Genomic DNA, 22,870 nt, shown 5'->3' with positions numbered 1-22,870 from the left:
AGGGGTGGATGTAAAGTGGATGCTTGGAAGATTAGAAATGCCAGTGTCCAGTGCTGTTGAATCAATGTCCTTGATATTACGAAAATAGATTGTACGGGGCAGTTTAGTTTTGAATAGTGTCACCTTTACATTAAATGCGATTAACATATGATCGGAGATGGGAAGATCAGGGGCCGTATTCACAAAGCATTTTATCTTACCACTAGGAGTGCTCCTAACTCGCGCTAAAACATTTTACGTAGGAGTTTTTTCTTAAAAGTTATTCACAAAGCCGCTGAGACCTAATCTTACTAAGGATGAATCACTAAGAATTAACCAAGAGTGACGCGCCGTTGCTATGGATTACGTCAATTCTCGTGCACGAGTTTAGAAGCGGTCAGTTCGGTGATTGGTTGTTCCGACGAGCCCACTAAATCACCGAAAAACAAGGAAATAGCCTAGGCTAGAAATGAATTCCTATTGAGTAGTTATAGTGCAGTTAGCAGAATACACGCATGATGACAATTTTGTGCAGACCAAGATGATGACGTTGTAGCCTTCACGTTCAAGAGAGAGGGAAAGCAAACAATAAAAATACGTAAAATTTAAAAGAAAATAAATGTTATGAACTACAAGTGTTGACTGATTTGTGCCAAGGTGTTTACCTAAAATGTGTTTTCAAAGTGATCCCTAAATGCCAGTCCACTCGGTTCCACACGGCCAAATTCATTGTCATGTTGATCGCCATCATCATCATCATCATCATCATCATCGTCTGGCTGTGGAATGTTCCTCCGCTTGCAGAGGTTGTGTAGGTTGGTAGAATGGCACATACAGTGATTACTGTGCCTGCATATATGGAGGAAATCAGTAAACAATAATAAATATGGATTCAACAAATAAAAGGCGTCAAAGAGCCAATACGATGTGTTTTACGCATAGGACTAAGCGTAATCTGCGTAATCACTTACATGTTATACTTTAACTGTGCTCCCGGTTGTGGATTGAGGTAGGGTGTCTAGAGCCACGTCTTGCATGGATAGTCACTGTCACCCAGCAAGTGACACCCAACTGATACATCTCAAAAAGCTGCCTCATACCGCTCACCATTAAAATGCGCGAATCATGGGTAGCTGAAGCTCCAGGCCACTTTGCAACAACATCCAGTAGGCTATGTTAACATTTGCATGAAAAACAACCTGCGAGTTGATGGAATGCACTTTCTTCCTATTGACGAACACGTCCTCGTCTTTTGATGGAGCAATTATTTGTATGTGCGTCCTGTCAATAGCACCGACCACACCGGGCATACCTGCAATTGCCATGAAGTTGGCTTTGATCCTGTGTAATTGTTGAATGTCCAAAGGAAAGTTTATGGCACTGCTGACTGATGGTTGCGATATTTTTAAATCGTCGGCATTGCAAAGTTGCATTTCCCCTGTTGCTAAATAACGTAGTGTGGCCAAACATTTTATTTCGGGACTAATCGGATTATTCCTGTTAGTCAGGGATGTTATTGCATCGCGCACTAACTCCACAACAAGTTTAATACCCTAACATTTCGTCTCGCAGGCATTTTACGATTCTTTGTGAATAGGTCTTACTGAGTTAGGAATCCTCTTGAGGACTTTTAAGCTCTCCTAGACTTAGATGCTACTTTAAGGCCTAAAATACTTTGTGAATTGCTCTTAGTGAAAAAAGTTAGGAGTCCTAAATTTAAGAGTGACACGCCCATTATTTGTAGGAGTTACTCCTAAATTCGCCACTTAGGACCTACTTTTAGCCCTAAGATCCTTTTTGAATACGGCCCGAGATGCAGAATAATTAAAAGGATTGACACCTGAGCAGCAGAGTAGATCCAGGATATGGCCTTTTGAATGGATGGGAAAATCAATAAACTGCTGCAAATCAAAGCTGTGAAGGCATGATACAGTCTTTTGTGAGGTAATTATTGCCATTATTAATATGGACATTGAAGTCACCAAGGAGAATTACATTTGGGGAAAGGGATGAAATAAGAGTGAGGAAAGTAGAAAATTCATTGATGAATTCTGAATTGGGCTTAGGCGGATGGTAAACAGTGGCTACAGTGATAGGGGATGGTCCATTCAATGTTATTACAAGTGACTCAAATGACGGATAGACTGGCACAGAGGCAGGTGAGACTTTTGCGAGACCTCCGCCGCAACCGGTAGTGTGGGGTTGACAGGTGTAAAACAAACTTGGGAGGAGTTCCTTCGTTCAGCTCGGAAAAGTCGTTTGGTCGTTTGGTTGTCTCTGTCAAACTTAAAAAGTCGTATTTACGGTCATTGATGAGATCCTGGAGGAGATGTCCTTTGCCAGAGAGTTAGCAGATGTTGAATAATCCGAAATTGAAATCAGTATGGTCGCTCTTGTGGGAGACAACGCTAACTTTAGCCGACCTGGCTAGGTTGGCTAGCACATCATGGTCCACCCCTCTACTGGATATTCTCGGTTGACGGCGAGATGAAGACCAGAAGGAGTTGATTGTAGTGGAGTCATCGGTGTTGAAGCTCCGTTGGGACCCACGGTGAAGATATCTCCGACAAGGTAAACGAGCGTAGTCCGGGCCAAGGTGCAGTGTTGATTGTAGCGGATTAAAGTGAAGTTTGCGAAGCACTGCAGCCAAGTATTGAAGCAGGGCCGATGAGGACTTCATCAGAATAAGCACGGCAGTCCATATGTGTAGCCGATTTGTTGATCCGCATTCTGGCTCACAGAACAGGGCAGATTAGAAAGGTAGGTGTAGCCCCGGGTATGGCCGAACAAACAGTGTCAAACAGGTAAGCAGCTAGAGTCACATACAGAGCTGATCAGATAGTATAACGCGATATCAGCATCAATGTATCAGCAGGGCAATAGACAGTAAAGGAATGACAAGTCACACAAGTCAAGTTTAACTAAAAGTTAGTTAAAAAGCCGGAGAGCAGTGGCAGCAAGTCACACCAGCGTTCACTCAGCCGGAAGCCCAGTATCAGTCAAATAGGTAAAAAGTAGTTATTAACGCGTTAACGCAAACCAATTTTAACGGCGGATTAAAAAATTATCGCACGATTAGCGCTCTTTTGGTTTGGCAAACGTTGTCGTTTTTTCACCTGCTGTCTAGCAACAAATAGTCACGTTAGAAAAACGACAACACCATACCGGATCAAGCCACACCAGAAACAAAACAACAAGCATGCCGCACAAACTTGTTGGGACACAACTCCTTAAAAGTGTGTGTGTGTGTTTGTGTGTCACTCTGTTTGAGCCTGCACGAGAGTTCAATGTTGTCATTAGCTGTTACGTCTTTCTGACCAATCGCAGTTCAAGGCCCAACTGGGCTGTACCACTTCGGGAGGGGCCGCTCAGTTACTCCCCTCTAGACAAAATCGACTTGGCTGCGACGTTGACAGTTTGTGAGTGTTGAGTCTGAGTAAGTGAGGTTGCGTGCGCACAGCTCAGGCTCAACTTTTATAAACGCAATATTGTCATCCTGCGTTAATCAGCCCGACAGCCCCGAAAAGTTAACGGCCCACTGGGAATTCTCCCGACTCTACCGATTACCAGGCCGCCACTGTGTGTGTGTGTGTGTGTGTGTGTGTGTGTGTGTGTGTGTGTGTGTGTGTGTGTGTGTGTGTGTGTGTGTGTGTGTGTGTGTGTGTAGGCGTTATTCGATAGCCTGGTAATGTGTATAGGCCTACGTACGGTAGGAATATTCGTGCTGGTTTAAATAATAAATGTTATAGTATTTCCTATCTTTGAGCAAGAGTTTTGTTCGAAAGTTCAGTGATTGAAACAAATGAAAGCCTACCACTGTAATGCACCTACCCAATGTCAAGTGGACCAGGTTGAATTCACTGCGGGTTTCATCTTATATCCATCTTACCAAATATATTTTATTACTGTCCTTCTCAACATTCTCTGATCTCACTAAAAGGCTAGCAGCATGATATCAATTTTATTTAGAATAGGGAAAAATGTGTGATTAATTGCGAGTTAACTATGACATTAATGTGATTAATCGCGATTAAATATTTGAATTGCTTGACAGCACTAGTAAAAAGGCATCCCGAGATAGTTCATCGATAGTTTACCATCTGGTTAACAAAAATGTCTTAGTCTTATTGGGGGGCAGAGCAGACAGGTCTCAGCATTCCTGAGACCTGTCTGCCAGTGTGTATAAGAACTCCTCTTTTAGTCAATGCTGGACTTCAGCTCGTGGAGCTCTTGGAGCTCTTGGAGCGAACCACAGGACATACGTCCTGTGGTTCGTGCCGTCCATAGGACGGCACGAACCGTCCTGTGGACCTCCAATTCTGGGACGGGTAAGGGGAGATCTAATACGTACTGGGGGGCAAGGGCATGGAGGGATTTCTAGATCCCACCTCTTCTCCTCCACTCCCTCCCTTCTCCTATACCTCCCTCTCCCCCTCCCTCTCTCTCCCCAGCATTAGGCGTCAGACCTCGCAGAGGGGTCTGAGGTTGCTCTCCCCTCTCTGTCCCTGGTTCCCAGCATTAGGCGTCAGTGCTGGGCAGTGGGGCCTGAGGGATTGTGTTGCCATCGAGGAGACACGGCCACTTTCACGGCCAGCCACTTCCAGAGGACATCTTAGAAAACCACCAGCGTGAACCATGTGAGCTCTTTTGTGTTCAGGAGACACTGAGTTCTCCTTAACCACCCCCAACAGGCGTCTCCTTCACTGCCTTCTCATCACAACTACAAATGGACTCATCTCCTTTTAATTGCTCACACCACTTACTGTAAACGCACACACACACACACACACACACACACACACACACACACACACACACACACACATGTAAGCTCACACACACACACATACACACACACACACACACACACACACACACACACACACACACACACACACACACACACACACACACACAAACACAAACACAAACACGCACACACTCACACACACACACACATTAACAAACACACACAGGCTGACATAAGCAGACACTGTGGCAACCCCGACCTTCGGCGGCTGAGATTCAGGAAGGAGATGCGCCAAACAGGGTGTGGGTTAACGGGTTTTTATTAAGTTTTCCCACTCGTGCCAAAAAGGGTAAATTAAAAGTTAAATGAGGGTGCGCCATCGAGGAGACACGACCACTTTCACGGCCAGCCACTTCCAGAGGACATCTTAGAAAACCACCAGCGGGAACCATGTGAGCTCTTTTGTGTTCAGGAGACACTGAGTTCTCCTTAACCACCCCCCACAGGCGTCTCCTTCACTGCCTTCTCATCACAATACAAATGGACTCATCTCCTTTTAATTGCTCACACCACTTACTGTAAACGCACACACACACACACACACACACACACACACACACACACACACACACACACACACACACACACACACACACACACACACACACACACACACACTTAAGATTGCCCACATACATACACACAACACACACGCACACACACAAACACATGTAAGCTCACACACACACACACACACACACACACACACACACACACACACACACACACACACACACACACACACACACAAACACAAACACAAACACGCACACACTCACACACACACACACATTAACAAACACACACAGGCTGACATAAGCAGACACTGTGGCAACCCCGACCTTCGGCGGCTGAGATTCAGGAAGGAGATGCGCCAAACAGGGTGTGGGTTAACGGGTTTATATTAAGTTTTCCCACTCGTGCCAAAAAGGGTAACTTAAAAGTTAAATGAGGGTGAGCTCGATGCGCGCTCCCGTGTCGCTGCGCCGAGCAGCACATATCTCCCGCGGACTACCTGCCCGCGGAGAGGGCGCTGGCGGGGCTCGAACTCCTCCGTCGGATCGGGGTTGCCACACACCCCCACCCTCAGCTGCAAGTCGGGGACCCCCCGGGACAGGCCTAGGCAGGCGTCCCTCCGGGACAGTGCGTCTGCGTTGGCATGTGCGCGTCCGGGCCGGTGGACCACCTGGAAGTGGTAATCCTGCAGAGCCAGGAACCAGCGCGTCACCCGGGCGTTGGTATCCTTGGCCGTGGCCATCCACTTCAGGGGGGCGTGGTCTGTGACCAGGGTGAAGGTGCGTCCGAGGAGGTAGTAGCGAAGCTTCTCCAGGGTTCACTTTATCGCCAGCGCCTCCTTCTCCACGGTCGAGTAGGCTTTCTCGCTGGCCAGGAGTTTCCGGCTGATATAGGTCACCGGGTGCTCCTCGCCCGTCCGGACCTGGGATAAGACCGCTCCCAGCCCCACCTCGGACGCGTTGGTGTGGACGACGAAGGGGAGGTTGAAGTCCGGGGTGATCAGGAGGGGCTCGGTGCAGAGGGCCCGTCGGAGGCACGAGAACGCCTCCTCGACCTCCTCTGTCCACTCGACCCGGTCAGGCAGAGCCCTCCGCGTCAACTCGTGGAGGGGGCTGGCCAGTGTTGCGAACGCCGGGATGAAGCGTTGGTAGTGCCCCACGAGTCCAAGGAATAACTTCACCTGCTTCTTCGTCCTCGGCCGGGGCCAGGTCCGGATGGTCTTCACCTTCTCCTCTTGTGGCTTCACGCTGCCCCTCCCCACTCGGTAGCCCAGGTAGGACGCCTCTTCGAGGCCCAGGCGGCATTTCTTAGGGTTGGCCGTGAGGCCGGCGGCTCAGAGCGCACCCAGGACGGCACGGAGGTGATGTAGGTGCAGGTCCCAGGTGCTGCTGTGGACGACGATGTCGTCGATATAGGCGGCGGCGTATTCCCTGTGGGCCCGTAGGACCCGGTCCATCATCCGCTGGAAGGTAGCGGGTGCCCCGTGCACCCCGAACGGGAGGACCGTGTACTGGTACAGCCCGTCGGGGGTGGCGAACGCTGTCTTCTCCGGGGCCCGCTGGATGAGAGGGACCTGCCAGTATCCTTTTGTCAGGTCCAGGGTGGTAATGAACCGGGCCGGGCCCAGCCGCTCTATCAGTTCGTCTATGCGGGGCATGGGATAGGCGTCGAAGGCCGACACTTCATTCAATTTCCGGAAGTCGTTGCAGAAGCAGTACGTTCCATCCGGTTTGGGGACCAGGACCACCGGGCTGGACCATGCGCTGTGGGACTCCTCGATAACCCCCATCTGTAGCATGCTGATGACTTCCCCGCCCGCCGTGCCTCCGGAATGCGGTAGGGCCGGAGTCGGACTCGGACTCCCGGTTCCGTCCTGATGTCGTGGCTGAAGATCGCGGTCCTCCCGGGCCGCTCCGAGAAGACGCCGAGGTGCTGGAGGACCACTTCCTTCATGTCCTGGGTCTGGCTTGGGCTCAGCTGCTCCCCCACTGGTACCTCGGGCAGGGGTAGTCGTGCGGACAGGGACAGGAGGCCTGGTTCTCGCGGGGCTGTCGGTGGATGCCACTGCTTCAGCAGGTTGATGTGGTAGACCTGGACGTCCTTGCGTCTCCCCGGTTGCAGCACCCGGTAGTTGACGTCGCCGACCTGCTCGATGACGTCGTAGGGACCCTGCCATTTGGCCAGGAATTTACACTCGGCGGTCGGGACGAGGACCGGCACCTGGTCCCCCGGGTTGAAGGTGCGGAGCTGGGCCCCTCGGTTGTATACCCGGGCTTGGGCTTGCTGGGCCCGTCCGAGGTGCTCCCGGACCACGGGCCAGATCTGCGCCATCCGGCCCCGCATCTGCTCCACATGCTCGATGACGGTGCGGTGGGGGGACGGTTGGCTCTCCCAGGCGTCCCGGGCGATGTCGAGCAGCCCTCTTGGTCGCCGGCCGTAGAGGAGCTCGAAGGGCGAGAATCCCGTGGAGGCCTGGGGTACTTCTCGAATGGCGAAGAGGACATGCGGAAGCAGCTGGTCCCAGTTTTTCCCATCTGTTTCCATGACCTTCTTGAGCATGGACTTCAGAGTTTTGTTAAACCTCTCCACCAACCTCTTTCAGAGGTCTTTCAGAGGTCTTTCAAAACCCGGGACATAAAACAAGACCCTTGATCCGTCAGGATCTCTCGGACTATCCCCATCCGGCTGAATAAAACCATTAGTTCCCTCGCCACAGCTTTGGCTGTGGCGGCACGGAGAGGAACTGCCTCCGGGTAGCGTGTGGCGTAATCCACCATAACTAGGACGTAGCGATGGCCTCGGCTAGTCTTGGGGAGGGGACCTATGATGTCTAGACCCAGGCGGTCGAACGGGACTTCGATCAGCGGCATCGGTATGAGGGGGTTCCGTACCGTGGGTCTCGGGGCGGTGCGTTGGCACTCGGGGCAGGCCCGGCAGTAATCCTCTTCATTCCGTTTTACCCCCGGCAAGTAAAACCGGTTCAGGATTCTGTCACTCGTCTTGTCCATCCCCAGGTGAGCCCCCAATAGGTGGGTGTGGGCCATATAGAGGACTTTTCTCACGTACGGCCTTGGAATGACCAACTGCTCTACCTCCTTACCCCCTCTCTGTACCACCCGGTAAAGTAACCCCCCCCTGGTGCTGAAGTGTGGGTACTGTCGGTCACTCACCGAGTCCCGCGAGAGTCCTTCATGGACCTGGACGTGTCCCCAGGCGTGGCGGAGGGCTTCGTCCTCCAGCTGGGCGGTGGCGAATTGTCCTCCCTTGTCGGGGCCTCCCCCGTCGGCCAGGGGGTAGTCTGAGAAGTCTATGAGGGGTGGAGTCTCCTCCCCGTCTGGCAGAGGGGCTCGCTCGGAGGCAGTCATCGTGTCCGGGGTCCCTGGGGAAAGGGACACCGTGGACGAGGCGTGGGTTTGCCGTGCCGCCCCTCTCGGGGGCCTGTTGGGGGACTCGTCCGAGTCGGACCGGGAGGGCGCTGGGTGGGTGGCCATATAGGCGGGCCGGCAGGTGGAGCGGAGACAGACCCCCCCTTCCGGTCGGACGGACTGGCCGTGGGCATGGATACGTCCCCTGCTCCGGGACAATGGCGGGCCAGGTGGCCCGTCCGGCCGCACGTGTAGCACCTCCACTCCTCTCTGGGTCGGAGGGGCGGGCCCTCGGCGGTCCGCGATGGTCCGGTTCGGGTAGGCGGGCGCGCGGGAGGGCGGTGCCTGGGTGCGCTGGCTCTCCGGCGTCCGTCCGCGCCGCTCGGTCCGGGTCTCACCCCCCCCCCCGGGGGCCGGGGTCGCCCCGCTGGGTGACCTGGTTGTTCTCCAACAGCTCCACAAGGTCGTTCACCGACCTGGGTTGGTTCCCGGAGGCCCAGCGTTTGGCCCCGGTGGGCAGGGCTCGGATGAAGCGGTCGATCACCAGCTGATCCAGCAGCGGGGGACCCTCCCCCTCAACGAGCCACCGCTCCGCCAGGCGGGCGAGTTGCGAGATCTGGCTCCTCACCGAGCCCAGGGGGTCGTACACCCAGTCGTGGAACCGCTGCGCCTGGGCTGGGAGGCTGTGACCGTAATGGGCGAGGATGGCCCGCTTGAGTGTGGGGTAGTGCGCCGCCTGGGCCAGGCTGAGGTCCCGGTAGGCGCGTTGGGCGTCCCCGGACAGGAAGGGCGCTAGCATGTGGCCCCACTGGTCCGCTGGCCACCTCTCCCAGGCCGCGGTCCGTTCAAAAATCTCAAGTTAGGCCTCAACGTCATCGTCCGGTCCCAGCTTAGTGAGCCGCTTCGTGGGGGCGGCGTGGGCTGGTTCCTGTCCGAGCTGCTCGGCCATCCGTACCAGGCATCGCCGCAACACTTCGATCTCCTCCTCCCACGTTGCGGGCTGGTCTCCGGGTGGGTTCATGGTTGCTCCGTCTAAGGTCTGCCGAAGGATCGCGTTGCCCGCATTCTCCACCACTGTGGCAACCCCGACCGTCGGCGGCTGAGATTCAGGAAGGAGATGCGCCAAACAGGGTGTGGGTTAACGGGTTTTTATTACGTTTTCCCACTCGTGCAAAAAAGGGTAACTTAAAAGTTAAATGAGGTTCTTCCTGGTCTGGGGAAAAAAGGGAACCGCCCCGGGTCTGGTCCTCCTGCGGGGTCGAGGTCTTGCTGCCTTGGGTCTCCTTCTGCTTAGTCCTGGGGAGAGGCGAAATGTCAGTAGCGTGGGCCTCGGAAGTCTCCCCCTACCGCGTCTCTCCAGCTCGGACGCACTCCCCTGACTGGTGCGCGCTTGGTCCTTAAGAACGCTCCGCCGTCTTCTTCCGCCGGGTGCTCCGCATCTCCGTGATTGCGCGGGTGCGCTCGATGCGCGCTCCCGTGTCGCCGCGCCGAGCGGCACATATCTCCCGCGGACTACCTGCCCGCGGAGAGGGCGCTGGCGGGGCTTGAACTCCTCCGTCGGATCGGGGTGCCACAACACACACACACAAACTGGCCCCTCTTGTGGGTGCATTAGATGTAAATCACAGGGGGCCTATTAACTCGATCTCCGTGTGTTGTAACTTTCTATAGGCTGTCGTTTAATATGGAACATCTTATACGACCACAAACACCCACAATCTTGGCAGTCACTCGCCCACTCAGGAAAGGATTGATTCTGTACTTCAGATACCCACTGAAAAGAAAGTAAAATGCCAGTGTACTTTCTTTGTGTGGTCCACAACAATTAAATCAATAACAGACAAATGAAGATAAGTATAATTGCACTTTGAATTTAATCAAGTTTGCTATGAAGGTGGGCCAATCCTCTGATGGTATTTTATCCATTGTTAAAGTTGCAAGCCATCTTAATGGTTTTTTTAAGTTTTGACTGATCCATCTTGGCCAATCAGATTCCCTACCTCAGACATCACACCATTCACGTCCTGTTTTAGTGCTAGTGCGTGTGAACCCCCCAAAACAACATGCAAATGAGGGTTTGCTTCAACTGTGCATGTACTCATTAAGACTACAACTCACACGCACAGGCACACACGAACACACACACACACACACACACACACACACACACACACACACACACACACACACACACACACACACACACACACACACACACACACACACACACACACACACACACACACACACACACACACACACATAATATGCATCCAATCAATGTGCTCCATGTTGTTACCTCAGAGGACTGGACAGAAGGGGAAAGGTGTAATTGTTTTTGCAGAATGCCAAATAGCCAATAACATCTCAGTGAATTGTGTTCCATATTATTGCACATCGTTGTTGTGTTTTTCATTAGTTTCAGTGCTTATCTGTTGAGTTTTAGTTTGTTTTCACAGCACAACACAATAGAACCAAACTGACTCAATAGTACGTTTGACCCTAGAACTTTGCAGGATAATTTGGAGCCAGATTTCAGATGGCAGCTTCACCTTGTTCTCGTGGAGGCCCATGTCTTACATGACATGGTTTTTCAAATTAAAAACATTAAGCAGCAGAGCCGGACAGTAACAGAGTACATTTAATTGAGTACAGTACTTAAGTACAATTTTGAGGGATCTGTACTTTACTCGAGTATCATTTTTGGGGTCCGCTACATTTCTATCCATAACCGTACCCGTTACTTCTTCTAAAATATAAAAAATAAAAGGAGAAAAGAAAAATCTCGGAAACCCTAAATTTGTTGTTTCCCTCTCAAACGTGATTGGATTGTGCAGGCGCCACTGATTAGGACAGCCTTCACCCTATCAGCAATCACCTTCGCTTTCCGCCAAAGTAAACTCCATGGTCAGATTTAAATGAGAGACGATTGTTGATTTGATTGATGAAAAAACAGAAACTCACACATACATACAATCTTTTCTGAAATTACATATTTATGTAAGCTGAGCAATTGTTTTTATGTTCTTGAGAATACTGTTATACTGTAAACAATTGTGCTATTGCCTTGTGGGCAAGTGAGAAATGTTAAATAAAGAAACATGGTAAAAAGAATGAAGATGAAAATGACTTGATTTTACTTTAGATTCCTTTTACATTCTCCGAGGTATTACAATTTTTCATAACTCCATGTAGGACGTTTTTATACATAAATGTAAGCACTGTGGCAGTAGTAATGCAATATTTAGAAAATGTACTCTTGTACTCTTGATACTCAAGTTATTTTAAAAACAAGTACTTCAGTATCTTTAACTTAAGTAGACATCTGACTGTAGTACTTTTACTTGTACTTGAGTCAAATTTAGCAAGGGGTATCTGTACTTTTACTCAAGTATGGAAGCTCTGTAATCTGTCCGCCTCTGCAGTTGAGCACCGGATACCAGGGGAGGGAAGTACCGAAGTACAAATAGTTTGTTACTGTACTAAGTACTACTAAGTACAGTTTTCAGGTATCTGTACTTTACTTAGATATTTCTCTTTCTGAAAAATCTTTACTTTTACTCCCTACATTGTTCCACAAATATCTCTATTTTCTACTCATTACATTTTCAAAACAGGCTTGGTACTTTAGTTTTTGTGAATTTGAGGGAAGATATCAGTTATTGTTTATTTTGCATCATTGCCGGTCTTACCAACATCAAGACGGATATCAATCCTAAAAGGATGGAACGAAAAAACAAAGAAAGACAATCCCTGGTTATCCAGTGCATATCACAAACGACATAACACGAATGAGGTAAAAGAGAAGAAAAAAAAGTGGGCATGCAGGAGTGGTGTGTATGGGTCTTCTTATTATTTATTATATTAATGTGACATAAGGTTAGCTTTGCAAAGCAACTTCAGGTAGAAAGGTCAGAGGGCTACTTTGTACTGTTATACTTTGACTTCATTTCAGATTCTGTACTTTCATCTTTTACTTCAGTAGAGAAGTTTAACCTTGAATCTGTTTATACACATCTGTAGGTCCTACTTCTTCTTGAGTATAGAATGTATTCACTTTCGCCACCAATGCACAATACCATTGAATTCACTGATCTGTATCTGAAATCTCTTAATGCAGCTTTAACCTTTCCTTAACACACAAGAAGGCACACTGTAAGTGTTGAAAAGTATGGCGTCATTCTCTGCTCATTTAATTTGACTTTCTTGCTCTCTAGGGAATTCTCCACAAAATGATACTGAGGAGGGCGCTAGGAAGCAAGCTATGGAGTAGACGCATCCGACCAGGCTCCGCAGAACTTTTAATTTAAAGTTGGTAAAAAAGGCACCTTTCGACAAAACACTCTTCTTTATTTTACTTTTTACGTTTTTATCACACTATTGCATATCGGCATACGGAAAATAATGGCTGGCAAGTCTACAAAAACCCGCAAGATAACTTCATCATCCACGAGGCCTAGTGGTCCCGGGTCATCCCCGGATCAACGTGATAAACCAAACACAGCCGACGAGACCATGGCGCTGTCCACTCAAGCTTTCAGGCAAGAGTTGCTTACGTCGCTCCGTGAAGATATCGGACATATAATCAAGTCGGAGATTAGAAGCGTGCTGGAAAAGGAAATGGAGGGATTCAGAGCCGACATTAAGGTTGTACGGTCTGAACTGCAGTCTTATCAAAACTCGGTTGCTACAGAGCTAGCCACGCTAAAAGGTACCACTGGCGAGATGGAGAAGTGTCTGTCTTCGTGTACGGATGATATCGTTACACTGCAACGTGAAGTGGCGCGCCTCAAGGCTCAGTCGGAATCACTACAGGATAAGTGTGAGGACTTAAGAGTCGCGGTCGAGGAGAAATAACATCAGGATCGTGGGGGTACCGGAGAGCCACGACAGCTCCACAGGCGCCGTGTCAGCCCTACTTCAGAGGGCGTTCAGCCTAACGGAGGCGCCGGTGTTGGATAGATCCCATCGCGCGCTGCTGCCGGCGCCCAGGCAAGGCGACCGACCACGCGTAATCGTGGCCCGCATGCACTACTTCCAGGACTGTGCCAACATACTTCGCCTCGCCAGGGAAAAACAACAGATCAAACTGGACGGGATGACCACTTCAGTCTACCCAGACTACACGGCGCGTATTGCCAGAGCCCGAGCAGGATACAACGGGGTGAGACAACAACCTTGGGGAATGGAGGGGGTCCGCTTTGGGATCCTCTATCCGGCCCGGCTGCGCATCACACATAATAACCAGGAGCGGATCTTCACGACGCCAGAGGAAGCCCAGACTTACATCAACAAAAACTTTCCTGCACGTGAGACCACATCCAATAAGTAACTGCTGAGCTCCCCTTATGGAGTTTTGTTATACTGCATATCTGAGTGAGTAATATCCTCAACCAGCTCATAGCTCTTCTTTTACTAACGATCTATCCATCGTTATGGTTCACCCTAACGTTATTGTTACTACAATTTTATATCAACCCTCTGTTGTTGGATGTGTGCATATGCACGTGTGACTGTATGTGTGCATGAGGAGGTTGGGAGTCATGTATGCTCAAGGGTTTCTTTTTGCTTTCATCAAAATTGTGTAACCATTACTACTGACAGTACCACCTCCTAATTTCATTCTTCAATGCGACATAACTATACACATAAGAATGAATGTGTGTGTGTGTGCATATGCATACCCAGATAGCAAGCATACGTTGGCCCTACGTTGGCAAAACGTTGTGAGCCAACGCCGCATATCGTTGGCCTGACGGTGTGAGCCAACGCTGGCCCTACGACATTTTGGCCGCTGGCCTAACGTTGGCACACCGTTGGCATAGCGACGTAACCGCGTCATTTCGGCCGTAGGGCCACCGTTTGACCAACGTGCATTATCCCCCGATGGCCACCGTTGGCTTATAGCCAATTGCCAACTTATAATTAAGGTAGCCAAATTGTATTAATTTGCCTTTACCAAATAATTTGAATTTCCTTTTAATTAAACCTAGCAACAAGAGTTTTGATTTCAAAAACCATTCAAACATCATGGAATTAAACCGGAAAGTGTTAACATTTATTCAATACTTATTAAATACTTGTAATGATAATGATAATAATAATAATAATAAGAAGAAGAAGAAGATGAAGAATAAATTAATTAAAAATGAATTAAAATCCGAGTCGGTGTGCAGGCGGAAGGCGGGTCACTCCAGGCTGCTGCAGTCGTCGTCACTGTCGCTGCTAGTTGTATCATGATCCAGGATGACCGGGGAAGGACTCGGAGGAGGAAGACTGAACTGCTGGGGACCTGGGGCCTCATGTACTAAGACTTGCGTGGATTTCATACTGAAACTAGGCGTACGCCAAAACCCAGAAACTGTCTTACGCACAAATAAATTCAGATGTATCAAAGTGTGCGAACGCATGGATCCAAGCACGTTTCTTTTGTACATCTCAATCAACGTGGAATTGAGCGCATATGCCGAGGTGCCAAACTCCTCCCTGTCCACGCCCTCATTTAAATATGCAATTTCATTTAAATAGGCCTCTGGACCTGAGATTCACCTCTTAATCCGATCACCTGGCACCATGAACAGAGGCAAAAAACGAAACTTCACGGAGTCCGAGCTCGAGATTTTGCTCCACGAGGTAGAAATGCGCAAGCATATGCTATTTGGAACCCTGTCAACAGGGATAAATGCAAAACAAAAGAGAAGTGAGTGGGAGCGTGTTTGCGAGGCCGTCAATGCAGTGGGGTATCAGCAGCGCACACACTCTGAAATTAAAAAAAAGTGGTCAGACCTCAAGGTGGAGGTGATGTGGAGGGTTTCTGCCCACCGCCGAAGCGTGACCGCAACAGGAGGGGGGACGGGAGTGGGGGAACTCTCCCCCTTCGATTTGAGAGTGGCCGCTTTGATCGGTGACACCAGTGGCGTAGCCAGAAACTAGTGGTGTTCCTGTTTTTTTTTTCAAATTTATTAACTCAAAAATAATACATTAACCATGTATTTTAACAGAGAACAAATGCAACCGCTGCAAAACATAAAGGGACGCAGTGCCCAGAGATGAAGAACACATAGAACGTGTGCGCATACTCATGGAGCCATACTATTACGCATGGTTAAAAAACCCATTTAATCAGTATCTGAACAACACCGCTGCTGGGTTAAGAATGTAACGTATTTGCTGCTATATTTGCGCTGCAACTGAATTCACAGGGCAAGGCGGCGTGGCTCGGCTTTGAATTCATTAATTATCTCATATTAATGCATTAATGCATATGAGGCCGGTCTGGACTCATATTAATCTCATATGATGATTCCGTCCCACACAGCTGGCATGGCTCGGCTCAGGGTGGACTGGCACACTCCTGACTGATCGGCCAGCTCCCGCTGGAAGGCCACTGTTGCCAGGAACCCCAGCGTGGTCAGCACCTGTGTGGGCACGGACAACCCCTGGCTCCTGGCTGTGTGGCGCTCTAGGGCCGGCCGCAGCTCTGCGCACAGCTCCAGTAATACTGGCCTGGGGAAACGAAATCGGCTCATGAGCCAATTATCATCATTTGCGAGTAAGTCCTCGCGTTCCCTAAATATACGTTCCCTTCGGATTTGACCATTTGCGATGTCCTCTAACAACGCTAACGCAGCCATTTTTAAAACAATTTTCTTCATCCATTGCGCATGCTTTTATAGCCACCCATATAATTGCAAGGTGTGTTAATCGTTCATTAGTGTGTCTCTGATGTGCAAATCACTCTGATGAGTCATGGTTTTCACCTTTTTTCCCAGTTTCCCAGCGTCACCTCTAAGTGTCGCCAAAGGAACAATAGCTGTAGAAACGTGCGTACGACAGCTCTGGAGCTGGCGTGGGGACCGCACATTTTTACGGTCATTTCACGTTTTGTACATCTGAACGTGAGCGTGGAAAAGGACGTGCGCCACGTTTTTGTGCGTACGCAACCTTAGTACATGAGGCCCCTGGAATGTAGAAGATCATCGTTAAGCGTACAATTTGGTGACATGGGTAATGTTTGGCTTTCTTGCTTTCTAAATCAAGCTTTTTGTATCAATGCCATTGACTTGAATATTATTCTGTTCAATATCAATGATGAAGCCCTGTGATAGTTTTAGCAGCATTTTCTCTCAACACGTGGCTACTGATTGATGTGCTAACTAGCTTTTTTAATCTCTAGTGCTAGTTAGCTGTTTGCAAAGAGTTAGTGGGAGACTTTCCCACTTCCTTACTAAATTCGTTCAAATTCGCTCATCATCATTGTTCTAAAATTAAAGAAATAGTGTTGAGCAAAGAAGGCAAGTTTGAGGGGAAAATAACATCCCTGAGACCGACGTCGTACAGTAGCCTAGTTATGCTATTTTGCAACCATGCTTTTGGCGATAGCGGGAAAACATGCTTTCTACATTTTATGGTGAAATCCAAACATTACTTACCGATTTTCAGAACTCCGATTAAAGTTACCAATTGTAAGTGGGAAATGTAAAAAACGGGTGGATAGGATATTGTGCCAATTTGCCGTTTGGGGAGTTTATTTTTTTTGTCATTACGTTTAGAATTGACTTTATGTCTTGTCTTTCCATAAGATGCAAGGAATATGGCTATATGGGCTTATATTAGAGGGCAAATGTTAAAGAAATACAAGTCATATAGTACATGTACCCACCATTGACTCCAAAATGATACTCTACTACAATTGCCTATTGAACCACACGCTGAAGTCCACCTCTAAAACTTTCACATACATAAGTAGTTTCACCTCCTCTCTTTGTTCTCACATGCCACATGCTCACACCCCACTCAAAATAGTGTTAATTGTACTCTTTGGTCAGTAGCATTCTCAGAGTTAAATGTACTTATTGTGTAACCTATTAAGAGCTATAAAGTTGAAACTGGCCACATTCAGAATTTACACCGATTTTTGACTCTGTTAGAGTAATTTGATTCTCCATGGTGTTGTAAATAGTCTATCTGGATTTATTTACTAGTAAATTACTTAAGGTGCACTAGGATGGTGGATTTCAGGGTCTGGTTCAACAGAAAATCAAACACCTTGAAGAATAACTTTTAATTCCATGTTAGGTAAAGCTCCAACTGTAAAAGGTTCAGCACATCCCTCTTGCCCCTCAAACGCTTCAAGAGAAAGCTATGTAAGTCTCATTTCCAGTATTTGATTGTTTGCTGTTCATGCATACCTTCATGCACTCTGCTTTCTCTCCTCTTTCTTCCTCCACTCCGGTCACCGCTGCACTTCAGCCAGTTTTTAATAACTGCCTCGCAGTCGCTGGCCGAAATTTTCTGGCTAGCCGATGCACCTAAACAGAGAAAGTGGATTTATTTAGTTTATTTAACATTGATTTATTGAGGAGGAAAGATCCTTTGAGATTAGTAATCCGTTTTTCATGTCCTGGCCAATAATACAATGGTACAAAGTGCATTACAGGTGTTTAATGACAAGATGCATGCAGTACATTCCATGGTTATTCAAAATAAATGAATCCATTTCATAATTCATAGCTCAATGAGTGATTTGTTTACATACCTCTTACTAGGGGTGTAAATCTCTGGTTTCATCACGATACGATATTATATCGATTCATTGGACAACGATACGATATTTGCCGATATCAAAAGTCTGCCGCGATACGAATTCGATTCAGGGGCATGCGATCGATATGAGATGATATCATATGCCCATTTAACACAACCTCTTACAATCACATCAACTCACATCAACTTAATTATAATTTCATCATTTTATTTCTTTGCTCTTCCGGATATTTAAAACAAAAAAAACAATTTTTAATACAAATAATAAAGTGCCACATAATTGCATTTAAGTGCCAAAGGTTTTTTATGGCTTAAATTAAAGAGCCTGTAATGATCTTTCATTTTGAACGTAGACCATTCCCAACCTATCTGTGTGGATAGTTTTCTTCTAAAAACAAAACATCCCTCGGAATCATCTTGGCTGTTAAAATAAGCCGTCCGTGTTGCCAGATTGGGCAATTTTTTCAGCCCGATTTGGCTACTTTTAATCACGTTAGGCTGGAAAAACGGGACATATGCCCAATCTGGCAACACAAACCGAAACTAGACATCCTCGCACTCACACATGTGCTCGCTGTTGCCTCGTTTAACCGGTGAATGGATACGAGCGGCTTGGCGCTTTGCGCAGAAATAGTTTCACAAACACCCGCGAAAGGAGATATATAATAATAAAAGGGTGTAATACTGCGATATGCATCGATGTTTGGCCGTTGCATCGATGCAGTTGGATCGTTCGCTAATCAATCGATGTATCGATCTACATCGATGTATTGTTACACCCCTACCTCTTACTGCATTGCACACCTTCCCTCCTCTGCCAAGCCAGTTGAATTTCAGCGCAAAGTGGTTGGTGAGGATGTGGCGAAGGATTCTTCGAACCGCGTCACCAGGATTGCAGCCCCCAAGCGCACTAAGGTGTGCTGCCTGCAGGTAAGAATGGAAAGTAATGTTTTAGAATAACTTATTATGGCTTATAGTCAGCATACCGTTCAAAATGAACATTTTTGGTAATGCGAAAAGTTCATTAAACACCAAACACTGGATACTGTTCTTTTTTCTCAAAGGCGTTTCGCCCAATGCGTCTTCAGGTTCGAACCTGAAAACGCATTGGGCGAAACGCGTTGTTCGCTCCTAAAAATAAAGAGAAAAAAGAACAGTATCCAGTGTGCGGTGTTTAATGAACTTTTCATATTTGATCACGTTTTCCTGCCTAACACCTGCACCTGGAAAGCTGAAGGGTTGTGCACAAGGACTTTCATGCACTTTGATCTTTGGTAATGCATTGTAGCAAAGAACTGAAATATATCAGTATTATAGAAGTCATGACTATACCAGGGCCTTTTCCTGGGATTTCTCCCTCAGAAGATCCTCCACCCTTTGAAGGTCTTCCTCGCAGTTCATTGGGAACTTAAATTCCTCAGATAGAGTGTCTGCTGCTGCTGCTGATGTAGTTTTTTGCCTAGTAAGGGCCTGGAGGAGGAGGTTGTTCTGCCTCACCAAGGCCTTCAACTCCTCCACAGCACGCAGGAGTGCATGATCCCGTTCTACAGGACAGAAAAACATCATGACTGTCATGTCAAGAGTAAGACCCTTTGCTAAAATTAACAGACTTAAGTTTAAACAGATTTTCAGTATTGCTGTGTAAGGCCAGATGTTTGTGTACCGAATTGACTTTGAATGTTGCCAGAGATCTGGGCAGAGGCCTGTTCAAGAGCAGCTGATGTGTGGGCAGCAACTGTAGGCAAGAAGATGTATATTTATAATCAGAGTAGTCAGTGTATTGAAGTTCATTACATTCAAATTTCCCAGATTCGAGACATTCAAAAAAGATAGTGAGTAGAATAGCAGAATTCAGATTTGGAATGATGTGTTATACCTTTATGTATGTCCTGCTGTGATCTAAAAGCAGGTGGGGAAAGCAGGGGCTTGTGGAGGACTCCTTTTTTTTCTTTTTTCTTAGCCCTATACATTGGAACAGTACAAGAGTATGAACAACAACAGTTTTGTAAGACTGCAAACTTGCCAATCACAAAATGTCTTCATGTGAGTGATAATGCATGGCCATCTGTAATCAGACCTTGTATGCTTCTCCCCCTCATCTGCAGGCACAGTTTCTTTCAGCTTTGAGGAAGGGCTGCATTAGAAAATAAATCACTTAATAAGCATGCATTGTTTTGTGTAGCTGATGGTTTTCATAGTATAGATTACTGCACAGTGCTTACATTCTCCTTCTTTTACCCCCTTCATCATCTGATGTCAGGGTGCTCCTGGTTTGGGCTTTTTTCAGGTTCATACGCGCTGCATCATAATTGGCTGTTGAAGACAACAATGAAGTGAGTAAAGCTTTTAAAGCCTAAGGGGAGAAAAGTGGTACATCCTACTTTTGTCGGTCTCACCAAAGGTTTTCACCACCTCCACAAAAAACTCTCCCCAGGTCTCATCTGGCATAGCGCTTTGGATGACTGCAATTTTCGTCCGCTTGGTGTCTTTATACGGTGGCCAAAAAGACACCTTGCCGTCCAAACTTAGCCACGAGCAAGGCACAACCTCCACCTCGTTTGACTCGGTAAAATGAACTACCGCATACATCTAAACAGAAAATAAGTTTTGAAAAAGTTGAACACATTGAATTTAGATAACCGATTTAATTGATTGAAATATGAATCATTTTTAAATTAATTTAGTTGTGGTTGAGTGGAACTGCCACAAGTTTGTTCTTGTATTCTAATGTGACCATCTTAAAGTCAATATCTTTAACGGCAATTGACGTGGTCTCTTCTGCCAGGTTCCCAACCACAGCTGTCCCCAGTGCAGTTGAATCAACAGGGTGGTTGAAAAATGGACGTTGGTCTAAATATTGCCTCGCCACAAAAGACGTACCACCAAGTGTCCTGCTAATTGCCTCTATTTTAAAAGTGGCACCACCACACAAAACTGTGTTGTTCCCATCCTTTGTGGACAGGGTAAATCTATCAGTGGCGTACTGTGTTGTTGAGGGTGAACTTTGGTTATGGGAAGATGGACAGACTGGGTTGATGCTTGATTTTTCCGTTAATCGTTTAACAATTTGTTGTAATGTCTGGTTTGGCCTTTCTAATTAGTTTCTTTAATTTATACAAGAAATTTTCGAAGGGAAAGGCTGAAATTTGGGGTAGTGGGCCATATTTTCTAACATCACTTGCCAGGTGGATCAAGCTGTGGACGTTATACACCAGAAAGTCCCCATAGATGGCGTGAAAATTCTGAACGAACACTACCAGGAGATTTTCCGCATAGTCACAATAACGGTGGTGGAGACGGGGGGAACATAAAATTGTTAAAAGAAAAGAAATGTTGATACATGTGTTTTGGTATTTTTTTTTTTTTAATGCAATGGGGCCAGTGTAAAGTAAAAAAGTCCTAAATTCAGTGGCCTTCCACCGATCAACCTCACGGAGGGACCTTCCCTTGCGTCCAAACTCCTTTGGCAGCCTCTTGCCCAATTTGATTAAGTTCTCCGAAATAATGCAGATGGATTGACTCCCAATGCGGGTTGGAAGGGGCCCTCTCTGCCACAGCCAGATCAACTTTCTCATCACTCCTAGGCACACCAGGTGCATAAAGTCCAGCACAAATTGGGTCACCAAGCCTACATCTAGGTGTTGTAATGGACTGTCGCCCTCTTTGTGATGTTCCTGGTTGACTTTTGTGGCAAAACTGTCATCGGTTCTGAGAACCGCATCTGTTTCGGAGTAATTTAGGCGTCGGTTTGCCCATGAGCCCTCTTGCATGCACCTTTCGCAGCCGTAATAGGAATTGTGTGCTTTATGTTTTTTAGAAATGCCCCTTGCCGGTGCATCACAGACAAAACAGGAAATTTCGATTTGAATTTTTTTGGACTGATACTCCAAGCCATCAGATGCAAGCTTCCCCATCTCTGCCACAAAGTCAGAGAGGTACTCGCTTGCATCGGTTGGCTTGGAGTATTCACAATATAAACCAATTAGAAATGGGGATCTAATGGGGTCCTCTTCAATTAGTGCAAGAATTGGCCAAAATTGCTGGCTGCTGCTTTTAAAAAGGGGCAGGCCATCCACGTCAGCCTAAATGAAAGGGAAAGGGGAAAATCTTTTTCAGATGAAAATGTATAACATTTCTGAAAAAAAAAAAAAAAACTACAATGGTGCAGCTCAAACGGGCAGTCATGGGTAAGCGGTTAGGGTGTCAGACTTGTATCCCAGAGGCATAATGCAATTTCGTTGTGTGCAGTGTTCACTTGTGTGCTGTGGAGTGCTGTGTCACAATGACAATGGGAGTTGGAGTTTCCCAATGGGCTTTCACACGTTTCACACAAATGTGCTTTTTTTTTCTTGGAACTGCTGTACCTATTGGTTCAGGCTGTGTTTACAATCATTGCTTCTGTTACAATATACAGCATTGCCTGAAAAAAAATACAAACACACAAATACACAAAAAAATCCTCTAACTCTTGATTTTTTACGTCGGCTTTCTGACCAAACGCCAACGCTTGCTGCTGCTTGAGGTTGGGCCAACGATGGCCCGAGGGTGGTTTGACGCCAAAGCTTGGTGTTGGGCCAAACGATGGCCCGACAATGTTTTGACGTTGGAAGTCGGGGTTTAAAAAATACATTCAGACCGACTAAATAGTAAAGGG

At 47.4% G+C, this 22,870-nt stretch overlaps 1 long non-coding RNA gene across 1 annotated transcript; it reads left to right on the top strand.

The window, feature by feature from the left end:
- The first annotated feature begins 19,160 nt into the window (after positions 1 to 19,160).
- LOC130388014 (uncharacterized) lies at positions 19,161 to 21,294 on the top strand. Its single transcript, XR_008896368.1, has 4 exons — positions 19,161 to 19,798; positions 20,477 to 20,549; positions 20,651 to 20,782; positions 21,002 to 21,294. It is a non-coding gene; the product is annotated as an uncharacterized LOC130388014 (long non-coding RNA).
- The last annotated feature ends 1,576 nt before the right edge of the window (positions 21,295 to 22,870 follow it).

The sequence above is a fragment of the Gadus chalcogrammus genome, chromosome 8, assembly GCF_026213295.1.
Source record: "Gadus chalcogrammus isolate NIFS_2021 chromosome 8, NIFS_Gcha_1.0, whole genome shotgun sequence".
In the NCBI taxonomy this organism is placed as follows: Eukaryota; Metazoa; Chordata; class Actinopteri; order Gadiformes; family Gadidae; genus Gadus; species Gadus chalcogrammus.
This window is presented reverse-complemented; position numbering and strand designations above follow the sequence as displayed.